Raw genomic sequence first — 16,790 nt, forward strand, 5'->3', positions numbered from 1 at the left:
CAGGTAGAAGGAAGTGGTATAGTACTACCTAACCCATCAAATGTATAGTCCCAGGAATCTGGGGGTGGTGGTGTAGGAATGTTATATACCAAGGCAAAATGCCATGAACCCAATTCTCTGGGAAGTTCACGGAAGGGCGAGCTGACTACAGCTGCTAAACACCTAACCATAGAGCAGGTGCAAGAGAGGGAACATTGTGTAGCTCCTGGAAACTGTGTGCTCACATTGTTCTGCTCCAGGGAGAGACACACAAAGGAACAGAGCTACAGAGTTCCAGAGAATCAGAAAGGTTTACCATGACAGGTTTCCCTGCTTTCAGAACTATATAATCACCAGCTATTTCCCTTCCCTTGTCAGCAGTATTGGCTGACATATACCTCACCACAAAGTGGTATATTTATGCACAGAGGCAGATGTCTTCCCATCCACCCCGACACCATGTGCATCAGGCACTGAAGATGTCCCCAGGTCTAGAAACAACACCGTCTGGTCTCAATATATATGATGAGTTCACTCAAATTAATATGCGTGAGGATAGCACTTCCCATCCATTGTGCCACGGATGTGTGGAGGTGTCCTAAGATATTTATTCCTCCCTGGCACTCTGGGCTGCTGGTAGAGGACCTGGGTGTCCTGAATCCCCAACTCTTATGCCTCAAATTAGTGTCCATAGACGAACAGCATCTTTTGGGAGCTTGTTAGAAATGCAGGATTTTAGTCCTCATCTCAGAATCTGCATTTTCACAAGATGCCCAGGTGATTGTCTGCTCATTTAAGTTTCATAAGCAGTGCCCATAACATTGGACTCTGGTCTTGAACAAGCCCATCCTGTTGTAAACATTGTTATTTGTTTTTTGATTGTGAAAACCTTTGGAGAGCACTGATTATTATAAACAGAGCTAGAAAGAATGTCAAATAATGTTGCTGCTGCTGCTGTTGTGTTTTTTAATGGAAAAGTGTGGACACTACTTAGCACCTGATTTTGTTGGCTTTGTCCCCACATCTAATTGTTCATGTACAATACAAGTCTTGCTCCTTTCCAGTGAGACTGTAGGATCCTAAATGACAAGGGTTATTTCACCCTTATAACACTTCCCTACAATTTTTTTTTAGTGCCATAAAGCAGTGTTTTGCAAACTTTGCATAGGAATCACTGAGTGGATGGTGGCGGGAGTGGGGGTGTCGTTAAAAGGCAGATTCTTATTCAGTGGCTCTGAGATTCTACATTTCAAACAAGCTCTCAGGTGGTGCTGATACTGCTGGTCCATGGACCACACTTTGAGTATCAAGGTTTTAGAGTGTTCATCTGACTCTCATAACAAGCTTATAAGGTAAGTGGGCTAGATGTTATCCCCATTTTATAGATGAGACTTTTGAGAAGCAGGGAGTTACAGTACCATGCCTGTGATCCCACAGCTAGTAAGTGATGGAGTTGGGTCCCCTGCAGTGTTTGCCTCTTGAAACCCTTCTTCCTTTGTGCAATAAGATACAGAACAGCAGTTGAGACTGGCCCCACAATGAATGGTTAGAGCAGTCTAGGGGCTAAGACCAGAGTATTCTCTCACTCTCTCTTTTCCTTTTTGGATGACCATGACTTAGGCAGTACACTTTAGTCCATTCAGGATGCTGTAACAAAATACCATAGACTAGGAGGCTTATAAACAATAGACATTTACTTCTCACAGTTCTGGAGGCTGAGAAGTCCAAGATCAAGGTGCCAGCAGACTTGGTATCCAGTGAGGCCCCTCTTCTGCTTCACAAATGGCTGTCTTTCTGCTGTGTCCTCACATTGTGAAAAGGGCAAAGGAGCTCTTTGGGGCCTCTTCTTATAAGGGCACTAATCCCATTCATGAGGGCTCCACCCTCATGACTCAATTACCTCCCAAAGGTTCCACTTCCAAATAACTTGGGGATTAGGATTTCAACATATGAATTTTGGGGAGATACAAACATTTATTCACTAGCAATGGTAAGTAAGAGTTTCGTACTAGGGGGCCATTTTGACATTTCTTAGTGGCTACAAAATAAATTTCATCCAAGATACTAATTACTTTATATCCAATGGCTCTCAATCCTACCTCACTTGTGGAACTTTAAAAACATAAATTCCTGAGCTTCACTATAAAGACACTAAAGTCAGAATCTTCGGACATGGGAGCTCAGTCCATCTACATTTTTGAAGCACCATAGGTGATTATAATGAATGATTGGGATTTTAAAAAACGATTACTCTCTCTATCTTTCCATCCTTGTCAAGTCAGTTTTTTTTTTTTTTTTTTTTTGCGGTACACGGGCCTCTCACTGCTGTGGCCTCTCCCGTTGCGGAGCACAGGCTCCGGACACGCAGGCTCAGTGGCCGTGGCTCACGGGCCCAGCTGCTCCGCGGCACGTGGGATCTTCCTGGACCGGGGCATGAACCCGTGTCCCCTGCATCGTCAGGCGGACTCTCAACCACTGTGCCACGAGGGAAGCCCTCAAGTCAGTTTTTTTTTTAAATTGAGTTGTAATTGACATACAGCACTGTGTGAGTTAAAGCACTGTATAAAGTGTACAGCATAATGATTTGACTTACATACATCACGAAATAATTATCACAGTAAATTTAGTGAATATTCATCACCTCATATAGAAACAAAATTAAAGAAATAGAAGAAAATATATATTCTCCCTTGTAAGGAGAACTCTTAGGATTTGCTCTCTTGACAACTTTCATATATAACATACAGCAGTGTTAATTATATTTATCACGTTGTACATTATATCCCTAGTACTTATTTATATTATTACTGGAAATTTGTACCTTTTGACTGCCTCCATCCAATTTCCCCTCCCCCTGCACCCCATCTCTGGTAACCACAAATCTGATCTATTTTTCTATGAGTTTGTTTGTTTTTTTATTGGGGTATAGTTGCTTTACAATGTTATCTTAGTTTCTGCTGTAAAATGAAGTGAATCAGCCATACGTATACATATATCTCCTCCCTCTTGGACCTCCCTCCCACCCACCCCCATCCATCAAGGTCACCACAGAGCACTGAACTGAGCTCCCTGCACTATACAGCAGGTTCCCACTAGTTATCTGTTTTAAACATGGCAGTGCACACAAGTCCATCCCAAACTCCCAATTCACCCCCATCCCTGTGCCCACACATCCATTCCCTACATCTGTGTCTCTATTTCTGCCCTGCAAATAGGTTCATTTGTACCATTTTTCTAGATTTCACATACATGTGTTAATATACGATATTTGTTTTTCTCTTTCTGACTTACTTCACTCTGTATGACAGACTCTAAGTCCGTCCACGTCTTAACAAATGACACAATTTCGTTCTTTTTTTATGGCTGAGTAATATTCCATTGTATATATGTATCACATCTTCTTTATCCATTCATCTGTCGATGGACACTTAGGTTGCTTCCAAGTCCTGGCTATTGTAAATAGTGCTGCAATGAACATTGTGGTACATGTCTCTTTTTGAATTATGGTTTTCTCAGGGTATATGCCCACTAGTGGGATTGCTGGGTCATATGGTAGTTCTACTTTTAGTTTTTTGTTGTTTTTTTTTTTGCGGTACACTGGCCTCTCACTGTTGTGGCCTCTCCCGTTGTGGAGCACAGGCTCTGGACGCACAGGCTCAGCGACCATGGCTCACGGGCCTAGCCACTCCGTGGCATGTGGGATCCTCCCAGAATGGGGTACTTTTAGTTTTTTAAGGAAACTCCTTATTGTTCTCCATAGTAGCTGTATCAATTTTACATTTCCACCAACAGTACAAGAGGGTCCCCTTTTCTCCACATGCTCTCCAGCATTTATTATTCGTAGATTTTTTGATGATGGCCATTCTGACCAGTGTGAGGTGATACCTCATTGTAGTTTTGATCTGCATTTCTCTAATTAGTGATGTTGAGCATCTTTTCATGTGATTGTTGGCCATCTGTATGTCTTCTTCGGAGAAATGTCTATTTAGGTCTTCTGCCCATTTTTTGACTGGGTTGTTTGTTCTTTTGATATTGAGATTCATGAGCTGTTTGTATATTTTGGAAATTAATCCCTTGTCAGTTGCTTCATTTGCAAATATTTTCTCCCATTCTGAGGGTTATCTTTTTGTCTTATTTATGGTTTTCTTTGCTGTGCAAAAGCTTTTAAGTTTCATTAGGTCCCATATGTTTATTTTAAGTTTCATTACTCTAGGAGGTGGATTAAAAATGATCTTGCTGGGCTTCCCTGGTGGCGCAGTGGTTGAGAGTCCACCTGCCAATGCAGGGGACACAGGTTTGTGCCCCGGTCCGGGAAGATGCCACATACTGTGGAGCGGCTGGGCCCGTGAGCCATGGCCGCTGAGCCTGCGTGTCCAGAGCCTGTGCTCCGCAACGGGAGAGGCCACAACAGTGAGAGGCCCCGCGTACCGCAAAAGAAAAAAAAAAACCTTGCTGTTATTTATGTCAAAGTGTGTTCCTCCTATGTTTTCCTCTAAGAGTTTTACAGTGTCCGGTCTTACATTTAGGTCTTTAATCCATTTTGAGTTTATTTTTGTGTATGGTGTTAGGGAGTGCTCTAATTTAATTCTTTTACATGTAGCTGTCCAGTTTTCTCAGCACCACTTACTGAAGAGGCTGTCTTTTCTCCATTGTATATTCTCACCTCCTTTGTCATAGATTAGGTGACCATAGGTGCGTGGGTTTATCTCTGGGCTTTCTATCCTGTTCCACTGATCTATATTTCTGATTTTGTGTGAGTACCATACTGTCTTGATTTCTGTAGCTTTGTAGTATAGTTTGAAGTCAGGGGGCCTGATTCCTCCAGCTCCATTTTCCTTTCTCAAGATTGCTTTGGCTATTCGGGTCTTTTGTGTTTCCATACAAATTGTAAAAATTTTGTTCTAATTCTGTGGAAAATGCCACTGGTAATTTGATAGGGATTGCATTGAATCTGTAGATTGCTTTGGGCAGTATAGTCATTTTCACAATATTGTGAAAATCCAAGAACATGGTATATCTCTCCAACTGTTTGTGTTGTCTTTGACTTCTTTCATCAGTGCCTTATAGTTTTCTGAGTACATGTCTTTTACCTCCTTAGGTAGGTTTATTCCTAGGTATTTTATTCTTTTCATTGCAATGGTAAATGGGATTGTTTCCTTAATTTCTCTTTTTGATCTTTCATTGTTAATGTATAGGAATGCAAGAGATTTCTGTGCATTAATTTTGTATCCTGCAACTTTACCACATTCATTGATTAGCTCTAGTAGTTTTCTGGTGACATCTTTTGAATTTTCTATGTATGGTATCATGTCATCTGCAAACAGTGACAGTTTTACTTCTTCTCTTCCGAGTTAGATTCCTTTTATTTCCTTTTCTTCACTGATTGCCATGGCTAGGACTTCCAAAACTATGTTGAATAATAGTGCAAGAGTGGATATCCAGATGAATGGATAAAGAAGATGTGGCACATATATACAATGGAATATCATCCAGCCATAAAAAGAAATGAAATTGAGTCATTTGTAGTGAAGTGGATGGACCTAGAGACTGTCATACAGAGTGAAGTAAGTCAGAAAGAGAAAAACAAATAATGTATGCTAACACATATATATGGAATCTAAAAATAAAAAATGGTTCTGATGAACTTAGGGGCAGGACAGGAATAACGATACAGATGTAGAGAATGGACTTGAGGACAGGGGGAGGGGGAAGGGTAAGCTGGGGCGAAGTGAGAGAGTGCCATGGACATATATACACTACCAAATGTAAAATAGATAGCTAGTGAGAAGCAGCTACATAGCACAGGGAGATCAGGTCAGTGCTTTGTGACCACCTAGAGGGGTGGGATAGGGAGCGTGAGAGGGAGACACGCAAGAGGGAGGAGATATGGGGATATATGTATATGTATAGCTGATTCACTTTGTTATAAAGCAGAAACTAACACACCATTGTAAAGCAATTGTACGCCAATAAAGATGTTAAAAAAAATGAAAATGAAACAGGAAAGTAAAATCCAAATAAATAAATAAAATTAATTTAAAAAAATAAAAAATATCCTAGAAAAAATAACAATAAAAATGAATCAGCAACAAAAACAGAACCACAACAGCAAAAAACAGAAGTATAAAGTAAAATAAAAACAATAAAAAAAATTAAAATTAAAAGAAGTTCTCTGGTGCTCCTCTATCAGTGTTCTTGCCCTCACAGTGAGCTACAGCAGACACCTGCCTCCCCAGTAGGTCTCCGAGGCCTCTAGGTAGTTCTCTAGACCTCCTGTGCCAGCTCCACCCTTGTGTGTGTTCTCTCACCAGCGTCTGTTCCTGGAGCTGGTCCGGAGCACACGTGTCCATGCAGGCCAGCTGGGGCCCAGGCCAGTGCCTGCAGGGGCCAGCGCAGCAGGAGGAGGCCTTGGAGTGGGCCAGTGCTTGGCTGCACGGATCCACTTGGCCAGAGGAGGCCCTGTCAGGGGTGGCACTCATGCTGCCAGGACTCGTGGGGAGGCTTTGGCGGGTTCAGGGCTTGGGCCCAGTGACCCATTTGGCGGGAAGAGGGCCTGGTTGGGGGGTCGGCTCAGGCCCGGGGACCCACGAGGCCAGAAGAAGCCCGACGCGGGTGAGAGGGTTCAGGCCCAGGACCCCAGCAGGCTTGCTGGGACCTGAACAGTTGGGGGAGGCTCTGGCTACGTTTCCCTCTGATCCCCAGCCCTTGAAGGTCTCTCTCTGTCCCCGCTGATCCCCTGCCACCCACCGCCAGTGGGCCACTCCAAGCCTGGGAACCTCTCCCCTCCCCCAGCCTCCCCTAAGGGGCGCTGGTCCCATCCTGCCTCCACTCTTCTTCCCTCCCTCCTTCCCTCCCACATCCTAACTGGTTGAGTGGGGGTTCCTCCCATCTCCCTAGGCACCCGAGGACCCCTTCCAGCTCCCAGTAGGTGCCTCAGCTGCGAGGAGACATGAACCCCACACCCTCCTACTCTGCCGTCTTCTGTTTGTTTTTGAAGTATGATTGACTTACAGTGATATGTTAGCTCGTGTTACACAGCATAGTGATTCAGTATTTCTATGCATTTCAAAATGATCGCCATGGTAAGTCTAGTTACAATCTGTCACTATTCAAAGATATTATACAGTTATTGACTATATTTCCCATACTGTACACTTAATACCTGTGGCTCATTTATTTTGCAACTGGAAATTTGTACCTCTTAATCTCCCTCACCTATTTCTTTCCTTCCCCTTCACCCCTCCCCTCCGGCAACCACCTGTTTGTTCTCTGTATTTATGACTCTGTTTCTGTTTTGTTATGTTTGTTCATTTGTCTTGTTTATTAGAATCCATATATAAATGAAATCATACAGTATTTGTCTTTCTCTGACTTATTTTACTTAGCATAATACTCTCTAGGCTCATCCATGTTGTTGCAAATGGCAAGATTTCATTCCTTTTATGGTTATTATTCCATTTTGTATATATATATATATATATATATATATATATATATATATATATACCACATCTTCTTTATCCACTCAACTATTGATGGGCACTTAGGTTGCTTCCATATCTTGGCTATTGTAAATAATTCTGCAATGACCATAGGGGTACATATATCTTTCTGAATTAGTATTTTCGTTCTCTTTGGGTAAATACCCAGGAGCTGAATTGTTGGATCGTATGGTAGTTCTATTTTTAATTTTTTGAGGAACTTCCATACTGTTTTCCATAGTACCTGCACCAATTTCTATTCTTGCCAAGAGTGCACCAGGGCTCCCTTTTCTCCTCCCCCTCCTCAACACTCGTTATTTGTTGTCTTTGATAATAGCCATTCTGACAGGTGTGAAGTGATATCTCTTTGGGATTTTGATTTGCATTTCCCTAATGATTAGCAGTGTTGAGCATCTTTTCATGTGTCTCTTGGCCATCTGTATGTCTTCTTTGGAAAAATGCCTATTCAGATCCTCTGCCCATATTTTTACTTGGGTGTTTTTTTTTAATGTTGAGTTGTATGGTCCAGCCGATGTTTTTAATTGACTAGATAACATTTATTCAGAATTTGCTAAGTGTGGACAGGGGAACAACAGCATTGACTTTGCCAGGGATCTTGCTAGAAAAAGAATCTCAGGCTCCAACCCACATCCACTGAATCAGAATTTCCATTTTACCAGGATCTCCAGGTGATTTCTATGCACATGGAGCTTGAGAAACAGTCTTTACATGCATAATCTCGTTTCCTGTTATCTGTCCAACACACTGTGGGTTAGTTTTTCACATGTGTGGGTATTGAGGTCTAGGGAAGTAACTTGCCTAAGGTCACACAGCTAGTAAGAATTCAGACTAGATCCCATCTGACTAGAACCCATGCTCTTAATGGGTATACTAGTGATTCTCACAGTTTCATATGTGGAAGATTTTTCCTGAGGAGCTTATTAAAAATACTGTTTCTTGTGCTTCCTTCCTGAAATTCGGATCCAACCCATCTAGGGCAAGGCCTAGAAATCAGCTTTTTTTTTTTTTTTTTGCGGTAGGCGGGCCTCTCACCGTTGTGGCCTCTCCCATTGCGGAGCACAGGCTCCGGACGCGCAGGCCCAGCGGCCATGGCTCACGGGCCCAGCCGCTCCGCGGCATGTGGGATCTTCCCGGCCCGGGGCACGAACCCGCGTCCCCTGCATCGGCAGCGGACTCTCAACCACTGCGCCACCAGGGAAGCCCCAGAAATCAGCATTTTAACCCACCCATCCTGGGGATTTTGAGGCAAGTGGTTACAATTTGCAAAGTACTAGCACTTTACTATACTTTCTGAATGTACTGTTGGGGGAGAAAACTACCCTACATTTCCAAACCACTTCCAAATGAGGGCTTGGTTGATAGTAATAAAGACTTTCCCCACCTTGATGGACCCAGATCCCCTGGCAGCCTCTGGAAACCATTCCAAGCTTTGGGAGAGAGCATGGAGGAGATCCACCACAGCTGAATAAGGGTTGATTGAGTACCAGACAGACACTACGGCCAGGTAAAGGAAAGATCCAGGATCCATTTAAGAACAAAACCAAAAGCTTGTTATTTTTCACAGTCTACAAAATTGAACGCAGGCAGGGATGTTGGTTACCTTTTAAAATTTTTATTATGATTTCATGTATAATTTAGATCACTGGATGGCTGTAACTCCTGCTAATAAATTGTGTACACCCTGAACACAATAAAAATCAACCAGCACAGCAGAATCGGTCTATTCATTGTTGAACCCCTTGGGGCATGGCAGAGTTAAAGAACGATGAGCAATAGCTAGCCACAAAGGGGCCGGAGCTCTCCTCTCCTGTTTATTTCAACAGAGTTCATTTTTGAATATATGTATGTTTTTGACATACACTCTCCTTCCAAAGAGCTCAGGGTGTAACACATACACACAAGCATACTCACATTCCCTTTATTTGATGATTGCTACAAGTGAACCTAGGATTGATGTATGAACAGAAGGGGAACTAAGGGGAAAGAACTGGAAAGAATAAATAGTAGTGAATTATTTGTAACACTCCTCATTTAAAAAATTTTTTTAATTTAATTTTTATTTTATATTGGAGTGTAGTTGATTTAAAATGTTGTGTTAGTTTCAGGTGTATAGCAAAGTGATTCAGTTATACATGTTCATATATCCATGCTTTTTCAGATTCTTTTCCCATATAGGTTATTACAGGATATCGGGTAGAGTTCCCTGTGCTTTACAGTAGGTCCTTGTTGGTTATCTTTTTTATATATAATAGTGTGTATATATTAATCCCAAACTCCTAATTTATCCCTCCCCTGCACCATTCCCCTTTGGTAACCATAAGTTTGTTTTCGAAGTCTGTGTCTGTTTTGTAAATAAGTTCATTTGTATCATTTTTTTAGATTCCACATATAAGTGATGTCATATGATATTTGTCTTTGTCTGACTCCCCATTTTGAATCCGTTCATTCATTATTTTATTTAATAGCCTGTACTGAACATTTATCACACACCGGGCCATTTGGTAGATACTTGATTCTATCATGGCTTCTACCCTCAAGTTACCACAGTCTCCTGGAGGAGTGGGGGGAGAATAGGAGGGAAAACAGAAATACACAATTTTATCACATTAACTTAATGAAGGAAATGCCTCCTCCCAAATATATCTGCCTGGAATATATCTGTTATCAATAAGGAAGAAATCCAGGCCTTGGGAAATGTGATAACAGAGAGTAAGCCGTGATTTGGGGAAGGGCTACTTACTCATGTCAGACACTCCTCTCAGCAGTGCCATCTCTGCATAGTTATCTCCGATGTATAGACAAGGAGGGGAAGCTCCGGGATGGTAAGAATATTCCCCAGGTTACACTGGGGGAATATGGCATAATCAGGACCTGCGTTTGTCAGACCCCAGAGCAGAGCTTTTTTGAACTTACCACCTTATTTCCATAGTTGAGAATGTGATAAAGAGAAGAAAGGAAAATCCACATGTGAAGAAAATTTAACTTAGAAAGTAACACCTCTAATGATGACTGCTGAGGTTTTAGAAATTCAATTCTGTGGTATCGGATAGAGGTTAATGATTTTCAGGATGAGTAGATGGCCTGGTCAAGGCCAGATGGGTGATTTCCTCTTACAAGGCCTGAAAGAGACCCTGTAATGAGATTCCACCCCAGCCTTCTCAAATGCTAATGCTTAGTTTACCCAAAGGGGACCCTGGTATCATACAGGATGCTAGATTTTGGTATGAGATTTTGTTAAGAGCCTTAAACCCAGAAACACAGATGAAATCCAGGGACTCAGATTACACACTTCTATCCAGGTGTTGAGTTGTCATAGAATACCTGAGTATGTGGCTTCTCCCTGGCTGGTGTGTCTATTCTCCCACTCTGAACATCATGGTAAGTTGGGGCTGGAGTTAAGTTTAACAGTCTGTCTGTCTGTCTGTCTGAAGTTGCCAGAAGTGGTAGGAATCCAAGGATGTGTGAATCAGTTATGCTGCAGTAACAAATAAGACTCCCAAATCTCAATGTTTATGATAATAAGGGTATATTTCTCACTCTTTTGTCCCACAAAGGCTCAGCTGCTACTCTGTTCCGTATCTCCATACTGAAACCAAGCTGATGGAGTAGCCTCTTCTGGGAACATTTCCTGTCATTGAGACAGAGGGAAAGAAAGATGGGAAACCATGTTCTTAGTGTCACTTCTGCCCACTTTTCATTGGCCAAGTGAGCGCATAGCTACTCTGGAGTTCAGCAGTGCAGGCTTTTATAATCCTCTCACAGGGAGGAGGATCAGAACATTTGGTGATGAGTAAATCAATCTACTACGATGAGTCAAGGGTTCTGAGGAATGAATTTGGGACCTAAACTCAGAAGTCAAGTACAATGGATGAAAGCGGAGGCTGAATTGGAAAGGAAGATCAGTGAGGCTAGAATCTACCAGAACTGAAGGAATGCAGGGATTCAGAGCAAGGGTGGGCTCAAGGGTGGACACCCTGAGTGGTTTTCATCCACTGACCTGTGACAGGCTGGGACACAGATGAACTGGATGGTTTAAAGGTTCATGAATGTTCAGGCTTGGGGAACAGAACTCATTAGGGTCCATCAGAGTGGTGTGAGTTATCCATTTTGTTAGACTGGATCAGAGTTGCCTTCACATTATCTTGTCTTCAGCTCAGTAGAGCCTGATCACCCTGGAGAAACTGAGGCAGCAGGCTGCTACACCAGTGATGGGTTCTAGAACACTTCCCATGTTTACAGCCTTAGAAGATCCTTTTTAGGACCCTTGAATGCTTTTCTCTTAAACGAAGTAACTTGTACAAAACTCTTCCAACTCACTTTAAAGGACTTTTGATAACAAGTTGGTGAAGTTAGGAGAGCCTTGCAGATAGCAACTTGTCTGGGATAAATAATGATTTACAATGAGCAATAGTCAATATTGTTAAGTTAGCTTGGTTTGTTTTCCCATTACCTGGAGCAATAGAAAGGTACATTCTGCTACAAAGAAGAAAAGGCAAAGGGATAGTCAGATCAGGCAAAGGAATCCAATTCTTGTCCTTTTAGACCTTGAGAAAAAGTAGAAAGTGAATTTGGTTCAGCACTTTCTTTCTTTTTTAAAAATTCATTCATTCATTCATTATTTCTGTTATACATGTATTTATTCTTTTTCAAATTCTTTTCCCATTTAGGTTGCTACATAATATTGAGCAGAGTTCCCTGTGCTCTACAGTCAGCACTTTCTACCATTCCTTTATTTAGTGTTCATCTCACTAGCCTGGGGCGTTTACCTCTCCCCCAACACGCCGTCCTGCCCCCACCCCACCCCCAGCAGTGCCCTCTTGCATCTTCCTGCAGCACCCTACCCAGCTCTGCCACTCAAGGTAGAGTCTCAGTCTCCAAAATTCTCTTTTCTCCACTATCAAAATTTCCATTCAATTCCCTTGGTTGGGGACTTTGCTTAACAGCAATACCCGATGAATCTGTAGATAGGCTAATTCAGACAAAAGTGTGAGAGACTGGTAACCAGTCAATATGTTAACCTTTCCTAGGAATATTTGCATTTCAAAGCTTTCCCAGGACAACGCTTCGACTAAGCACATACTGCCATAATAGTGGAATATGAAGCAGTGTGGCTTGCCAGTGGGGGAGCTCTTTTGTTAGGGGGACTTTTCTGGATTATTCCCAGTCCCTTCTAAACAACCTGTATTTATCATACCCTCCAGTATTTGCTGGTACCCAGCTTGACACACCATTCAAGCAGCTGGGAAGCTGATGGCTTCTGCAGAGTACTGGGCTACTTTCAGCCAGATAGTGTGAATTTCAAGTGCCTATGCTGGCATGGCCAGGAAGAAGCTAGTAATTATAACACCATACATATCATCAGGCTTCACGACGAGAAAATCATGAGCTCCTAAGCACTTTCATATGGATTAACAGAGTTAATCCTTAAAATGTCCATGATGGGGGCAGGCCAGGCTTGTTACCCCCATTTTACGGATGTGGGAACTGAGATTCAGAGACGTTAAGTGACTTATCTAAGTCACACAGCTAGTTAGTCTCCGCATACATATTCCAGTGCATTTCCTTCATGTAGTGCTGCTGCTTCATCCTCTGGAACTGCCTGGACTGTGGGCACTTGGGGTTTGGACCAGGCAGGGCAAAAGTAGAAGTTGGTAGAGGGCAATGTCATCAGTCAAAGCCCCGGATATTCAGCCCCACCCCCGCCAGGCCAGTGTTTTGCAGCTGGGCATCACCTCAGCAATGGGGGTGGGGTGGGGGAACAGGGCCAGGGCCTTGTTTTCTATATTGGTATTCTGCATCTGTATGGGTATTGATTTCCTTCTCAAAGGGTTCCATCTGCCTTTTATCTAATTATGTCACTAATCTTCATCCCAGCCCTTTGAGGATTTTTATCCCTGTTCCGTAGAGGTGCAGGTTTCCAGGGTTACCAGAAATCCATAGATTGAAGCCTTTCTCTGGCTTTCTTGTTAAAGTCCTTATCAGTGGAAATCTTACTTTCCTCCACCTTTGTTTTCTGGATGGTGTGTCTCTCACAACTTTCCTGTTTTATTTCTTCTTGCAGTTAATTTGTTAAGAATAATCCTTGAGAACTGATGAGGATGATTATAATTTTTGTGACTTTCTGTTTGAATAAAAGAAAAGAAAAAAGAATAATCCTTGAGAAGCTGCTTGGTGCAGAAGAGGCTGTAGAATAAATTACAGACCCTGTGTCCTCAGTGACAGTTAAAATAAACCCAAGAACCTCTACAGCAAGGTCAATGTCTTGGGGGGTGCGGGTAGCGCTATTCTCTTGGAATCAGCAGAGCCTGGATGGGTCTCTGACGATAACTAGCTGTGTGGTCCTGATCTAGTCATGTAATTGCTCCCATCTGAGTCTCGGCTGCTTCCTCCCTGAGACGGGGACATAATAAGGGCTGCTTTGATTTGGGAGGATTCGATGAGATGATTTGTCAGATGGGGCTTCTCAGACTTTAATGTGCATAGGAATCACCTGTGGGAAATGCAGATTAAAGTGCAGATTCTAAATCATTAAGTCTGAAGTGGGGCCTGAGAATCTGATTTCTACCAAACTCTCCAATGATGGGACCAAGGTTGAGAACCACCATCTAAAGAAATGTTGCAACAGCACGTGGCCACAGCCACCCACGAGTGTCTGAACGCTGAAGGGAGAGGGAATCAGAGCAGCATTTGTAAAGCTTCCCCAATTCATATTTAAGACCTGCTACAAAGTAGTGTTTAAATGCAACATTTATTTTTTATATTTTCTTATTACAGAAATGATGAGTGGTATTTGTGGACACAAGGCTAACTCACATCCTAACACTTTGGCTGACATTCACACTGATTTACAGTGCCAGGGGCTAAAGGTTTGATAATATCCCAGCATCCTGCTGCACAAACAGCTAAATTAAACTCAATACCCAAGACCTGTGTGATTAGAATAATGAACTATTTCAATCTACCTCGAAGACCTGTCAGTGGGGGGGAGTATTGTAGGAGCAGGAAGAAAACAAATTTGGGAAGCAGAAACTATTTCAAAAATAAGTCCTACCAACTGTTTACATATCAGATAAATTGTTGTTTGGGATGGTGAGAAATTTGCTGTTTCAATTTGCCTTAAAGTTTGATGGATTTTTGCCCTAGAGGAAAACTTTCTCTTTTCTCATTTGGAGAAACTGGGCAAAATCTTGTTATAGTCAACACCATATTCCTTTGTATTCCCATGTCCAAATTCTCCATCCCACCCCCAGGCACTGGACAATCTTGGGAAGGGTTGTGGACCAACAATGCTGCCAACCCCAGACTTTGTCATCTTCAGAATGATAAGCTAAGATTGCACAGTGCTTTATGGTTTAGAAAGCAATTTCACTTATATTATCTTATTTGATCCTTATGACTCTCCTTTAAGCCAGATAATATTATCTCCATTATCAGTTTTGGAGAATTTATATGATGTGTCCAGGGTCATACTGAAAGTGGCAGAGCTCGAAGGCAAAACCATCTTTTGACCAGTTATTTATTGCTCTTTCCACAAAAATATATCTGACCTTATCCTAGAAAGGTATCTTTTCAATCCTGGACTCACATTAGAAGCTTTTAAAAAAATACTGATGCCCAGGTCCTATCCCAGATCAATTAAATCAGAATCTTTGGGATGGAGACAAAATTCATCTGCATTAAAAAAAAATTCTGAGAGTGATTCTAACATGCCTCCAAAAGTGAGAAATCACTTCTCGGGAAGACGTTGTGGGAACTGCTAGAGGAAATTTTTTTTTTTTTTTTTTTCCAAAAGGAAGGTATCTGTTTATGTAGGGCTAGATATTGTCGTAGTACTTGGGTCTTTTTTTTTTTTTTTTTTTTTTTTGCGGTATGTGGACCTCTCACCCCTGTGGCCTCTCCCGTTACGGAGCACAGGCTCCAGGCGCGCAGGCTCAGCGGCCATGGCTCACGGGCCCAGCCGCCCCGCGGCACGTGGGATCCTCCCGGACCGGGGCACGAACCCGTGTCCCCTGCATCAGCAGGCGGACTCTCAACCACTGCGCCACCAGGGAAACATGTACTTGGTTCTTTGTATGTGTGATTTCTGGCACCTCTCTCAAGGTCTGGCAGAGTGTGGGGAAGAAACGAAAGTTCCAGCATCCCTATTATGGGTCAGGTGCTGTGTTGGTCATTTAACTGCCCTACACCTCAGTGAGATTGGTATTACTACCTCATTTGACAGAGGAGGGCACTGAGACATACCAAAGTTAAGTAATTCTTTCAAAATCATGCCACTTGTAAGTATCAGGGTTGGGATTTAACCTACATCTGTCAATGCCAAAGCCTAAGTGTGTCCCACCATGCCGCTGGTTCTAAACCCTGGCTGACATTTGCAGCAACATGGATGGACCCAGCGATTATCATACTACGTGAACCAAGTCAGACAAAGAAAGACAAATATCACATGATATCATTTATACGTGGAATCTAAAATACGACACAAATGAACTTATTTATGAAACAGAAACAGACTTATGGACATAGAAAACAGACTTATGGTTTCCAAATGGGAAAGGGGGAGGGAGGAATAAATTAGGAGTTTGGGATTAGATAAAACAAACTACTGTGTACAAAGTAGATAAGCAACAAGGTCCTACTGTATGGCATAGGGAACTATATTCAATATCCTGTAATAAACCATAAGGGAAAAGAATATGAAACAAACAAACAAACAAAAAACCCCTGCTGAGAGTCTGATTACCTGGACTGGAGTAAGGGCAAGACATTAGTATATTTCAAAAGCCTCCCAGGTGACCCTAATTGGTAGTCAAGGCTGAGAATCACTGCCCCGCACTATTCCGCCTTTGCAAAGTGCTTAGAGTACATTTGTTGAACTTGAAAGATATTGGGGAAGGGCTACGTCAATCCCCATCCCTCCACCCCAAGTTAGGAGGGATAAAGACTTTCATTCCACTGAGAACACTTTTTTTTTTTTGCGGTACGCTGGCCTCTCACTGTTGTGGCCTCTCTCCCATTGTGGAGCACAGGCTCCGGACGCGCAGGCTCAGCGGCCATGGCTCACGGGCCCAGCCGCTCCGCGGCATGTGGGATCCTCCAGGACCGGGGCATGAACCGGCGCCCCCTGCATCGGCAGGTGGACTCCCAGCCACTGCGCCACCAGGGAAGCCCAGAGAACACTTTTTAGAATAAGAAATAGAATAGGAAATCTAGTCACATTAATTGTCAAGACTTTCTTGAGAATTTGTGCCCAAGGGCCTGGGTACCTCAAGGGTGGCTGGGCAGAGGGAGGTGGCACAGAGGGGGTAGGGG

This window comes from Delphinus delphis, chromosome 8 (genome assembly GCF_949987515.2).
Source record: "Delphinus delphis chromosome 8, mDelDel1.2, whole genome shotgun sequence".
Classification (NCBI taxonomy): domain Eukaryota; kingdom Metazoa; phylum Chordata; class Mammalia; order Artiodactyla; family Delphinidae; genus Delphinus; species Delphinus delphis.